Genomic DNA, 13,576 nt, shown 5'->3' on the forward strand with positions numbered 1-13,576 from the left:
ACTGCTGCCACAGGGGCATCTCCAGTCTCCTCCTCCTGCAGAAAAGGTACATGGCGTCTGAGGGCCAGGTTGTGCAACATGCGGTATGCCACTACTATCTGGCAGACCTTCTCAGGTGAGTAGCACAGGGATCCAGCTCTCAGATGGAGGCACCTGAACCTGGCATTCAGGACCCCGAAGGTCCTCTCGATGATCTGTCTGCTTTGCCCATGTGCTTCATCATAACGTTCCTCCCCCCTGTTCTGGCATTCCTCACAGGGGTTAGCAGCCACAATAGGTTTGGGTAGCCAGAGTCACCTGCAAGTATTGAGGGAGCACATTTAGCCTCACACAATCCTATGGGCTTAACACAAGAATGCATACACTAACATACAATGGGTTGGGACCAAGGCTCAACTATTAGCCATACCCTGTGCCTCTGTAGTTGGGCCATCACATTTGGGATGCTGCTATTCCTCAGAACAAAGGCATCTTCACAGACCCAGGATACTTAGCATTGACGTGGGAGATGTACTGGTCTCCTAGGCACACCATCTGCACATTCAGTGAGTGGAAACTCTTACGATTCCTGTACACATGTTCATTCCGGCGGGGAGGGACGAAAGCAATATGTGTACCATCAAGTTCCCCAATAATATTGGGTATATGTCCCATTGCATAGAATCCAGCCTTCACAGTGGCCAATTCATCCACCTGGGAGAAAGAAATGTAGCTGCACATGTGTTTTACCAGAGCAGACAACACTCTTGCCAGCACAATTGACAACATTGTCTGTGACATTCCTGCTGCCAAGCCCACTGACACTTGGAAAGAACCATTTGCCAAGAAATGGAGCACTGATAGCACTTTCACAAGGGGGGGATCCCTGTCAGATGACCGATACATGAGATCAGGTCTGCCTCCAATTGGGCACAAAGCTCTGTAATAGTGGCCCTGTCCAGTCTATAGGTGAGGATAATGTGCCTGTCCTCCAGTAAGCTAAGTCCACAAGGGTTCTGTACACAAGGAATGTCTCCACCTCTTATTTATCCGCAGTGGTAGGTATGTCCTCCGATACTGGGCGTCGTGGCGGAAGGCGATTTTGGACCACTCTGCAATTCCTCATTGGATAAATGGGGATCTATGGAGTACAGTGGCCAATAGGGATCTGTGCTGGCGGTGACAGTGTACACCTCCTTGGACTTGACCGCCATTTTCTATCTGATTCCTCACTTGTTTCCTGGCCTTCAAAAGGAGAACACCTACACTGCGTGCGCTGCTGTGACCTGTGCCTGGAACCCACCATGGCCCGTGTGACCGGTTAAAGGGCCCCAGCCTTCACTTTAGAGGAGTTGGAGTGACTGGTGGATGGGGTCCTACCCCAGTACAGACTGCTGTATGGGCCTTCAGATCAACAGGTGAGTACACATTGGGCATGATGCATGTGGGAAGGATGCATGGGGATATGTGTGCAAGCATCGTGTTTTTGGGGGGTGGTGGGGGATTGTCTTGTGGTGGTGTACATGTTGTGCGCCGGGCGATGTGTGTGCCAATGGTGATGGAAACAAGTATGGTGGGCCATTTGTGTGACAGGCTGAACTGTTTGTTGAATGGTGTTCTCCTCTATGTATTGCCTCTTCAGATCAGCGCCCATCAAAAGAAGGGGTTATGGCGTGCCATTGTCAAGGATTTGCGGACCCTGGGGGTCTGTGGCAGGCGGAGCACCCACTGTAGGAAACGGTGGGAGGACCTGAATGAGCATGGAAGACCGTGGATGCCCAGCTAAGGATGTCCTCTCAACAAGGAAGGGGTGCCCGTCAAAACCTGATCCCCCTGATGGCCCGCATACTGGCAGTGGCCTACCCTGAGCTGGATGGGTCCTTGAGGGTATCACAGCAGCCACAAGGGGGTTAGTACAGTGGGTATCATTAAAAATGTTGGCAGGTGGGGTGGGATCCGGGTGGTGGATGTGAGTTAGTGGGTGCCCTGAAGGCCAGGCCAGATGTTGCAGTGTGGGTCAGCTCTAGGGTAATGGGTGTATATCAAATACAGGTAACCTAGCTTGTTAGCAGTCCATTTCAGCCAGGGCATTGAGGGACCCATGAGGGGTGCAGTTGGCGGTGTGTGGCTCTCATTTTGCCTTATCATCTAGCCATATTACTGGCAGTGCAATGCACAGTGTTTTAGCCTGTTCCCTTTGTGGGACGGTGCTGTGTATGCCAACTGTGGTGTTGGTGCCGTCATTGACCCAGTGTTTCCTTTGTCTCTCCCCCCCTTTTTTGTTCTGTCATCCTGTCCTTGTGTGCAATAGCATCATCTGGCGGAGGAGCAGAGGCACTGGTGACAGAGGGAGCTGCATCCCACTGGACCCAGGAGTCAGAGTCTACCGACGCCGAGGGAACCAGTGGGACGGAGGGCGAGGGGAGCACCACAGCAGAGACAAGAGGTGACAACACAGATTTAGATACCTCCTCTGATGGAAGCTTCCAGGTGATGGCGGACACCTATGTGACCACCCCAGCTGCAGGTACGGCCGCCACCCCCTTACCAGCACCGTCTTCCCAGTAGCCCCTCAACAAGTTGCCCATGCCTGCTCACCCAGGAGGGTGGCCATCTCCTTGGCCCAGGCACCTCGGGCCCTGCCCCAGTGAGCCCTGTTGCCCTGAGCAAGGAGGCTATTGACCACCTGAGATCCATCTCTGTAGGGCAATCAACCATTGTGAATGCCATCCAGGGGCTGGCATCCCAGATGCAGCAATGCAATGCATTCCTGGAGGACATTCACGGTGGATTGGCGGCCCAACAGAGATCGATTCAGGCTCTGGCCTCCTCTCTGATGGCAGCCATTGTCCCTGTTTCTAACGTCCCCCGCCAACTACCACTTCCCAGTCCCATTCTTCTCAAACCAACCCATCCCAGGCACACATACTGATGAGCATGCACACAAGACAACACCCAAGAGTAGTACAGGCAAACACAAGCATCACATTTCATCCCACAAGCACTCACACAAACATCAGACAGTTGCAGACATGACAACATCCACTACCTGCACTGTCTCCCCTTCCTCCTCTACCTCCCTCCCAGTCACGTCCACACTCACACCTGCATGCACTACATCAACATCCACCACCAGCATCACCACACCAAGCAGCACACACATCTCACTAGCAGACTCCTCCACAACATCCATGCACGCGTCCCTGTGTCCTCTCCCACCCTCCCTGTCCCCCCTCCTAAAGGATACAAACGCAAGTACTCACACACCCGACAGCCATCCACCTCACATCAGCATACAACCTACGCACCTGCACCCAAATCCAGTAAACATACACCTCCTACAACCACTCCCTCAACCTCCACTCCCATCACTCCTCCCTTCTCCCACTTCACTGTCCCTAAGAAGCTTTTCCGTGCCGAACTTGACCTCTTCCCTCTCCATCCCCTACTCCCATCCTGCCCATAAGAGCGGGGTCCCAATGACCCAGCCCAGCACCTCAGCCAAACAGTCCACGGAGACAGTGGTGGCACCACCTAGTAGTGGTGGGAAGGATATCACACCTCCAGCCAAGAAAGGGAAGGATCATGCACCTCCAGGCAAGAAGGGAAGGAGCCTGCACCTCCGGGCAAGAAGAGGAAGGAGCCTGCACCTCCAGGCAAGAAAGGGAAGGAGCCTGCACCTCCTGCTTTACAGGGAAAGAAGCCCTCGACACCTGCCCAGAAGGCTAAGGCCCACGTACAACCTGCCATGAAAGGGAAGAAGCCATCAACCCCTGCCAGGACATGTGCCATGTCATGGAGAGGGTGGAGAGGATGAAGCCCTCTTCTCCAGCAGAGGCTGTCAGGGTGACACCTCCACCACCACCAGCGGTCACGGGCCCCCACCACCAGATGAGGAAGTGAAATAAACGTCTCCCAGGTGAAGGTTTTATAGGATGTTTAAAAAAGATGAGAAAAGAAAGGGGAATGTTTTAATAACGAGGCTTCTCTGGCAACGTCTAGAGCAGCAACAGGTTTCAATATGTTAGGAAACTACATAATTATTTTAATTGCCACAAAATTAGGTTGGAAGGAAAGGGAGTTTTGATCATAAACGGGGTGCCCTTTAACAAGGATATCACCTCTTGTTGGACAAATGTTTTCCTATTATTTTGTTAATTTTATTAGGCTTTTCACAGAGAGAAGGCATTAAACTGGGTACTGAGACCCTCATTTACAAGAAATGATGCATTGTTGTGTTGCAGCTACCATGCGTCAAAAATATTTTCACAGACTTTTACGCCATGATACAGCTCAGCATGGTGCAATGAACTTGGCTGCGGCAGAAAAAAATAACTCATCCATGTACGTTGTGTCACAAGCACATCAGACGCTACTGTTACAAAAGTGATGCAGGCACATTAAGTGTATGAAATGCATCAGAAATACAAAAAAGTGATGTACCAGTGGGAAAACAATGGCACAATTCATTGAAGGCAGCCAATGAATGGCCCACAGAGAGATTAGCCCATTATAATCCGATCAAGATGGAATAGGGGTGCAGACAGGAAATTACTGATTAACTGGCATTCCAGACTCACAACATGGGTTAAAAAAGTCCCCCAGCAGTACCACCGAGATTTAATTAGGGACTAGGGGCTGCAACAGAAAGTGAATGTAGATAATAAAAACATTCCTTGTTTTTTTTTTAGGGTAATTACAGCATGATCTTGCCAACCTAATTAAAGTACTCTCCCAACCTACCCTTTTGACTATGTTGAAATCATTATGCTTATTCCAATTGTAACTCACCTGGCTATCGTGCATGTTCAAACAAAAAAAGAAAAAAAAATCTTTATTCACTAAACAAGACATAAAGTTAGCCCTTCTAAGGAGTAGAACTCGCTTTAGGAGAAAAACATGTGGGGCAGACGGAGGGGGCAAATGTGAAATTATTATGGGTGATTCTGAGATCATTTAATGGTTCAGGCAAAGGAGTACTGCTGTCACTATACCGCTGAGAAGAGCCAAATTATTTGGAGAAGTGGAAACAAAAATGTTGCCAAGAATTATGGAGTTTGGCTCTTAAAAATGATGGTGAATATCAGTAATAATCACAGGTGTAGGTTCCGCATTAACAAGTCTGTTAAGAGAGATGACATGGTTTGGGCAGATCAAACCCGCATTGACCTGGTGTATTCAAGAGACAGATTCCTTCAAGGTGAAAGAAGTATTCAAACAAGATCTGGCTAGTTTTCTATTCCTGTTTGGGACACCACCCGCCTTAATCAACACCTTTTCAATAGAGGAAGGTGTTAGATGCTTGCTTGAAGTGCAGTCAGTAGACAGTGACGTGACAGCTTTGCACTTACCAATAATGAAGATGTATTGGTGAAAAAAACTACCATTTGAAGTGTCACAAAAGTTGAATAATAATAACAAAGTCTCAGAACTGGGCCCGACTCAGCCTCTTAGGAGGACTGACGGGCCATAGAGAGAGAAATTCTTGGCCCAGACTTCGCATCAAAAGTTTTTAAAGGAGAGACATAGAATTATTTAAAAGTCATTCAAATATTTGCTGTTAAAATTGGTTCTAACATTATTTTTAAATTAAAAATGTCTGTTAGAATATTTTAGTATTAAATAATAAATATGTATTATTTCTAGATGATCGCAACATTAATTTATATGTATTTATATTTAACTATTTTACACTATTTCATGTAATTTAACATTATTTATTTTGGGGTTTTATTGTAAGTCCCTGTTAGAAATGTGGTCTGTCGTTGGGGGGGGGGGTACGCTCCCAGTCCAGAAGGGACCACCACTCTAGTCAGGGTAAGTCAGATTTACACTAAAGATAACCTGTGCCCACCATCTGGTAGGCACAGAGCAGTCAGGCTTATCTAAAGAGGCAACATGTAAAGTATTTGTGCAACCACACACAGAGTAACATAATGAAAGCACCACAAAAAGACTCCACACAGGTTTAGAAGAATAGACAAGAATGATATAAACAATTCAGGACCAAAACAACAAAAATACAATGAGTAGAATTCGAGTTATGAATTTTTCATGAATAACAAGAGTTCTAGCACTTAGAAACAAACAGAGATTTAGGGGATACTTGAGGTTGTGCTGGACCAAAACAAAGTCAAGGGTTCAGGCTGCCCACGATGGAGTGGAGTGCAGGCTGGCTAGAGGACCACACAGGGCTCGTTGAGCAAAGTACCTTAACCCTGGTTGCAGTCACAAGATGCGTCGTATTTCCTCACATAGTGCTGGCGATTCGTTTTTTCTGAAGGCAAATCTCTGGAGCTGCGATGCGTCAGTTCCAAAGCAGATACACCAGGTTTCTCTACCCAGTGAAGGGATGCACTGATCTTCCTTCAGGAGTGGTGGAGATGTGGTGGTTCTGATGTGGTGACGATGAAATGGAAAAGCACTGGTTCTAAATGTGATGGCTGTTTCTACTCCTGCAACATGCTCAATGCGTTGGTTGCTGCTTCCAGCATACTGAAGACATGGCGATTTTGGTGGTGCAAGTATCTAGGCATACTTCCAGTGAATCAAGCACAGGAGCAGGGGTAGAGACTATCAATCAATCAATCAGTGAATTTATAAAGCGCGCTATGTACACGTCAGGGTTTCGAGGCGCTGGGGAGGGGGGGGGGGTGCTGCTAGCGTTCGAAGAGCCATGTCTTGAGGAGTCTCCTGAAGGTGAGGAGGTCCTGGGTCTGGCGTAGTGAGGTGGGGAGAGAGTTCCAGGTCTTGGCGGCGAGGAAGGAGAAGGATCTGCCACCAGAGGTCTTGCGCTGGATTCGGGGGACGATGGCGAGGGCGAGGTTGGCAGAGCGGAGTTGACGTGTGGGGACGTAGAAGTTGAGTCTGGTGTTCAGGTAGGTGGGTCCGGTGTTGTGTAGAGCCTTGTGTGCGTGGGTGAGGAGTTTGAAGGTGATCCTTTTTTCCACAGGGAGCCAGTGGAGGTCCTTCAGGTGGGGGGAGATGTGACATCGGCGGGGTATGTCGAGTATCAGGCGGGCGGATGCGTTCTGGATGCGTTGGAGTCGTTTGATGTCTTTCGTTGGGATGCCGGTGTAGAGTGCGTTGCCGTAGTCAAGTCTGCTACTGACGAGGGCTTGAGTCACCGTCTTCCTGGTTCCTGTTGGAATCCACTTGAAGATCCTGCAGAGCATGCGGAGGGTGTTGAAACAAGAAGAGGAGACGGCGTTGATCTGTTTGGACATGGTGAGAGCAGAGTCGAGGACGAAGCCGAGGTTTCGTGCGTGGCTGGCTGGGGTGGGTGGGGGTCCGAGGGCGGTGGGCCACCAGGAGTCGTTCCAGGCCGAGGGGGTGCGTCCGAGGATGAGGACTTCCGTCTTGTCGGAGTTCAGCTCCAGGCGGCTGTTGCTCATCCACTCGGCGATGGATTTTAGTCCCTCGTGGAGGTTGGTTTTGGCGGTGAGCGGATCTTTGGTCAGGGAGAGGACGAGCTGGGTGTCGTCGGCGTAGGAGATGATGCTAAGGTTGTGTTGATGGGCCAGTTGTGCGAGGTGGGCCATGTAGACGTTGAACAGCGTTGGGCTGAGAGTGGAGCCTTGGAGGACGCCGCAGATGAAGTTGGTGGCTTTGGAGCGGAAGGGTGAGAGTCGGACTCTCTGGGTTCTGTCGGAGAGGAAGGATCAGATCCAGTTGAGGGCTTTGTCTTGGATGCCGGCTTCGTGGAGACGGGTTAGCAGGGTGCGGTGGCAGACTGTGTCGAAAGCGGCTGATAGGTCGAGGAGGATGAGGGCTGAGGTTTCGCCGTTGTCCATTTGTTGTCTGATGTCATCTGTGGCGGCGAGGAGTGCAGTCTCAGTGCTGTGGTTTCGTCTGAATCCAGATTGTGAGGGGTCTAGGATGGAGTTGTCTTCTAGGAAGTGGGCGAGCTGTGCGTTGACGATCTTCTCGATGACTTCCGCTGGAAAAGGGAGGCGAGAGATCGGTCGGAAGTTTTTGAGATCGTTGGGGTCAGCCTTGGGTTTCTTGAGGAGGGGTTGGATTTCTGCGTGCTTCCAGCTGTCCGGGAAGGTGGCGGAGTTGAAGGAGAGGTTGATGATCTTGCGGAGTTGGGGGGCGATGGAGGCGTCGGCTTTGTTGAATACGTAATGTGGGCACGGGTCCATGGGAGAGCCTGAGTGGATGGAATTCATGGTTGTTAGGGTTTCGGCGTCGTCTACTTGGGTCCAGGTGGTGAGGCGGCAGGCGTGGGAGGAGTAGTCGGGGGTGGGGTCTGGCGGAGGTGCGGTGTTGAAGCTGTCGTGGATGGCTGCGATTTTCTGGTGGAAGAAGGTGGAGAGATTGTCGCAGAGTTTCTGGGAGGGAGGGACGTCGTTGACGTTGGCGTTGGGGTTGGAGAGTTCCTTCACGATGCAGAAGAGTTCTTTGCAGTCGTGGGCGTTGTTGTTGAGGCGTTCTATGAAGTGGGCGCGCTTGGCGAGTCGGATCCGTTGGTGGTGTTCACGGTTGGCGTCCTTGAGGGTGGCAAGGTTGTCGGGTGTGCGCTCGAGGATCCATTTCTTCTTGAGTTTCTGGCAGGTGCGTTTGGAGGTGGTCAGTTCGTCTGTGAACCAGGCTGGTTTTTTCTTTTCTTGGTTGGCGGTTGGTTTCTTGAGTGGGGCTAAGGTGTTGGCGCAGTTGAGGATCCATTGATGGAGGTTGATGGCGGCGGTGCTCGGGTCGGTGGGTTCTGGGGGTGGGTATTTGGCAAGTGTGCTGGTTAGTTGGTCTTCGGTGACTTTTCCCCAGTGGCGGTGAGGCGGTAGAGGGATGCGGTGGTGTTCGGTGTTTTTCTTGAAGGTGAAGTGGACGCAGTGATGGTCGGTCCAGTGGAGTTCGGAGGTGTGGCTGAAAGAGATGTGGTTGCTTGAGGTGAAGAGTGGGTCAAGCGTGTGTCCGGCGATGTGGGTGGGAGTGTTGACCAGTTGACGGAGTCCGAGGTTGAGGAGGTTGGTGGTCAGTGATGCGGTGTTGGCGTCGTTGTTGTTTTCCAGGTGGAAGTTTAGATCTCCCAGGAGGATGTAGTCTGGAGAGGCGAGGGCGTGGGTGCTTGCGAGGTCGGAGATGGTGTCGCTGAAGGGGGCTCTTGGTCCTGGAGGGCGGTATATGAGGGTTCCTCTGAGGGTAGTGTTGGGGTCCGTGTGAATCTGGAAGTGGAGGTGTTCGGCTGTCTTGAGGGTGTCGTCCGTGTGGGTGTGGATCTTGAGGGTAGATTTGTGGGCGATGGCTATCCCTCCGCCGATTCCGTTGGTGCGATCTCTTTTGGTGATCTTGTATCCGTCAGGTATGGTGGTGGCGATGTCAGGGGCCGAAGAGTCGTTCCACCAGGTTTTGGTCAGGAAGGCCACATCTGGGGCGGTGGTGTCGAGCAAGTCCCAGAGCTCGATGGCGTGTTTTCGTGCGGAGCGTGTGTTGAGGAGGATGCAGTGCAGGTGGTTTGTGTTGGTTGTTGATGGCTTCGTTGTACTGTTGCAGGAGAAGTTGCAGGTGCGGCAGGAAAAAGGTCCTTTGGTGTGCTTCGGGGTGGCCAGGAAGCACTCTGAGGAGGGGCCAGGGTTGAGGGCGAGGAGTTCGCGGGCCGAGTATCGGAAGCAGGAGGTGCGGGGCGTGAGGACCAGGCGGGGTGGCGCTGGGAGCGGACCAGGCGCGGACGGGCACAGACGGGGTAGCCTCTGGCGAGCCAGCGGCGCGCCCGCTGCGCGGACGTGCAGCGCCAGCCATTAAGAAGGGAGGGGGGAGGGAGGAGCAGCTGGGAGGCGGGAGGGAGCGGCGAATGGGGGCGCGAGGGGGGCAGGGCCGCAGGGAGGCAGCGGCAGGGAGCGGAGAGCAAGGGGGAGCGCACAAGGGGCGAAAACACGAAAAGCAAGGCAAAAAAAGTCGGGCACAAAAAACAGTCACAATTTGAAAACAGTCACAGAAATACACTAATGGCACAGTATACAGTCGGGGAAACAACAATCAGAGGGGCACAACGGGGGCAGATGCGCAGGAGGCGAGGCGCTTGAAAACAGTAAAAACGCACTTACAGGATGGTGAAAAGTGGCACAAACAGAAGGGGCACGACGGGGGCAGAAGCGCAAGGAGGCAAGGCGCTGAAAATGAGAAAACACTTACAGGACGACGGCGGAAAGCGGCACACGGGTCAAGTGAAGCTTACTAGAGCCCACTAGACACCAGGGATGAGGCGCAGGAGGATGCCTGCGGGTGGAGGAGGGCCTCGAACACGCTAGCAGCAGCGTGGGCGGGGGTCAGAGGCAGGAGACAGCAGGTTGGTGCTGCGGACGTGAGGGGCGAGCTCTAGACCTAAAACAGGTCAGAGGTCGCTCACTCGCGACGCGCAGCACCAGCCATTAAGAAGGGAGGGGGGAGGGAGAAGCAGCTGGGAGGCGGGAGGCGGGAGGGAGCGGCGAATGGGGGCACGAGGGGGGCGGGCCGCAGGGAGGCAGCGGCAGGGAGCGGAGAGCAAGGGGGAGCGCACAAGGGGCGAAAACACGAAAAACAAGGCAAAAAAAGTCGGGCACAAAAAACAGTCACAATTTGAAAACAGTCACAGAAATACACTAATGGCACAGTATACAGTCGGGGAAACAACAATCAGAGGGGCACAACAGGGGCAAATGCGCAGGAGGCGAGGCGCTTGAAAACAGTAAAAACGCACTTACAGGACGGCGAAAAGTGGCACAAACAGAAGGGGCACGACGGGGCAGAAGCGCAAGGAGGCAAGGCGCTGAAAATGAGAAAACACTTACAGGACGACGGCGGAAAGCTGCACACTGGTCAAGTGAAGCTTACTAGAGCCCACTAGACACCAGGGATGAGGCGCAGGAGGATGCCTGCGGGTGGAGGAGGGCCTCGAACAAGCTAGCAGCAGTGTGGGCGGGGGTCAGAGGCAGGAGACAGCAGGTTGGTGCTGCGGACGTGGGGGGCGAGCTCTAGACCTAAAACAGGTCAGAGGTCGCTCACTCGCGATGCGCAGCACCAGCCATTAAGAAGGGAGGGGGGAGGCAGGAGCAGCTGGGAGGCGGGAGGAAGCGGCGAATGGGGGCGTGAGGGGGGCGGGGCCGCAGGGAGGCAGCGGCAGGGAGCGGAGAGCAAGGGGGAGCGCACAAGGGGCGAAAACACGAAAAACAAGGCAAAAAAAGTCGGGCACAAAAAACAGTCACAATTTGAAAACAGTCACAGAAATACACTAATGGCACAGTATACAGTCGGGGAAACAGCAATCAGAGGGGCACAACGGGGGCAGATGCGCAGGAGGCGAGGCGCTTGAAAACAGTAAAAACGCACTTACAGGACGGCGAAAAGTGGCACAAACAGAAGGGGCACGACGGGGCAGAAGCGCAAGGAGGCAAGGCGCTGAAAATGAGAAAACACTTACAGGACGACGGCGGAAAGCTGCACACTGGTCAAGTGAAGCTTACTAGAGCCCACTAGACACCAGGGATGAGGCGCAGGAGGATGCCTGCGGGTGGAGGAGGGCCTCGAACACGCTAGCAGCAGCGTGGGTCAGAGGTAGGAGACAGCAGGTTGGTGCTGCAGACGTGGGGGGCGAGCTCTAGACCTAAAACAGGTCAGAGGTCGCTCCCTCGCGACGCGCAGCGCCAGCCATTAAGAAGGGAGGGGGGAGGGAGGAGCAGCTGGGAGGCGGGAGGGTGCGGCGAATGGGGGCGCGAGGGGGGTGGGGCCGCAGGGAGGCAGCGGCAGGGAGCGGAGAGCAAGGGGGAGCGCACAAGGGGCGAAAACACGAAAAACAAGGCAAAAAAAGTCGGGCACAAAAAACAGTCACAATTTGAAAACAGTCACAGAAATACACTAATGGCACAGTATACAGTCGGGGAAACAACAATCAGAGGGGCACAACGGGGGCAAATGCGCAGGAGGCGAGGCGCTTGAAAACAGTAAAAACGCACTTACAGGACGGTGAAAAGTGGCACAAACAGAAGGGGCACGACGGGGGCAGAAGCGCAAGGAGGCAAGGCGCTGAAAATGAGAAAACACTTACAGGACGACGGCGGAAAGCGGCACACGGGTCAAGTGAAGCTTACTAGAGCCCACTAGACACCAGGGATGAGGCGCAGGAGGATGCCTGCGGGTGGAGGAGGGCCTCGAACACGCTAGCAGCAGCGTGGGTGGGGGTCAGAGGCAGGAGACAGCAGGTTGGTGCTGCGGACGTGGGGGGCGAGCTCTAGACCTAAAACAAGACTATGATATCTCTGAGTCAATAGCAACAAGATGCAGGCCAACAAGTCCCTGGAGATCACTTCAGGTGAACCTTCAGAGATGGCCATTTTCCAACATGACCCCCCTCCAGCCAAAAGCTAGGGTAGACTAATCAATACCTTGATGGACTTCCCTGCGTAAGGTAATAGAACATGGCCTACTATTGTAGGGGCACTTACAAGTTCTATTACTCATCAAACCCAGTTGGATTCCTCTGTCTATGTCCTTGGAAGCCACTGAGCTAACCCATAGGGAACACTTCTCCTCATCCGTGGGCCACGTTTGTGTAGCACCTAACCTTAATGTACTCACAGATGCATCCCAGTAGGCAGACAGTACCACCATGGCCAACAAAGTGGTGTGGCCCATTCCACCCATTGGATCAGACTTTCCCCATGCAGTGAAGGGAGCCCCAGGAGCAAGGATAAATATGGCAGAGCTGCACCCATACCTCAGTTCTCTATAAGGGACAACTGCAGAAGGACTGCCCTGCTGGGCCCCTGACCTGCACATGGACACTGCACTCGGAAGGACTGCATCAGCTGTACACTTGGGTTTCACCACAAAAAGGACTTTGCCTAGCTTCAGCTGGTTCAAGAAGGGACTCCCTGCTTGCTACAGGTGAAAAATAGCTAACCAGAGCCCCTTCATCAAATCCTGAAGAAACTGACCAGCTGACCACTGTCCCATGGTCATTTTGGAGTTTGAGCCAGGTGCATTCTGGGAGTTGGAGCCCTAGCCCTCAAGGAGCAACTCAGAGCTTCTGGAACTGTGGGGTGAGCTGTGGACTCCTAAAGAACCTTCAAAGGCTGATCAAAGAAAATCAAGAGGTTTGGAGAAGATTGGAGAACTTTAAGGTAAAAAGCTCCATAAAGGGACCGACCCACCTGGTGAGTCTAGCCGGCTTATATAAACTGCGACCCGACCTGACTTGCATGTTTATCTCGCTAAAAAAGCTACAGAACCCCAGACTTCCAAGGTCTCTCCAGGGGATCCTGGAGAGGCAATCCAACGATCTCGATTCAAAATAGGCTTTCTGAGGAGGGTCGTCTGACATCAGAGATAAATAGCTCCTCAAAAGTTTCTAAGTCCGAATGTAGAAAATTGACTGAGATTTTCCATGCAGCGATTCCGAGGAGGGCTCCAGAGAGGTCGGATCCAATTTCAAATCCAAAATCATCTAAGTCCCAAGGTGGAATTCTTCACTGAGGTCTCCTGTGACACGTATCCAAAGAGGGCTCTAGGGTGGTTGGATCCAAATTATGACTTCTTCCCGGTGAAGAAAATCTTCAGGAGAAAGTCTGAGACCGAAGGTAAAACTTTGACAGAGGCCTCCGGTTCACTGTAGCCGAGTGGGCTC

Source organism: Pleurodeles waltl, chromosome 1_1 (genome assembly GCF_031143425.1).
Source record: "Pleurodeles waltl isolate 20211129_DDA chromosome 1_1, aPleWal1.hap1.20221129, whole genome shotgun sequence".
Taxonomy (NCBI): Eukaryota; Metazoa; Chordata; class Amphibia; order Caudata; family Salamandridae; genus Pleurodeles; species Pleurodeles waltl.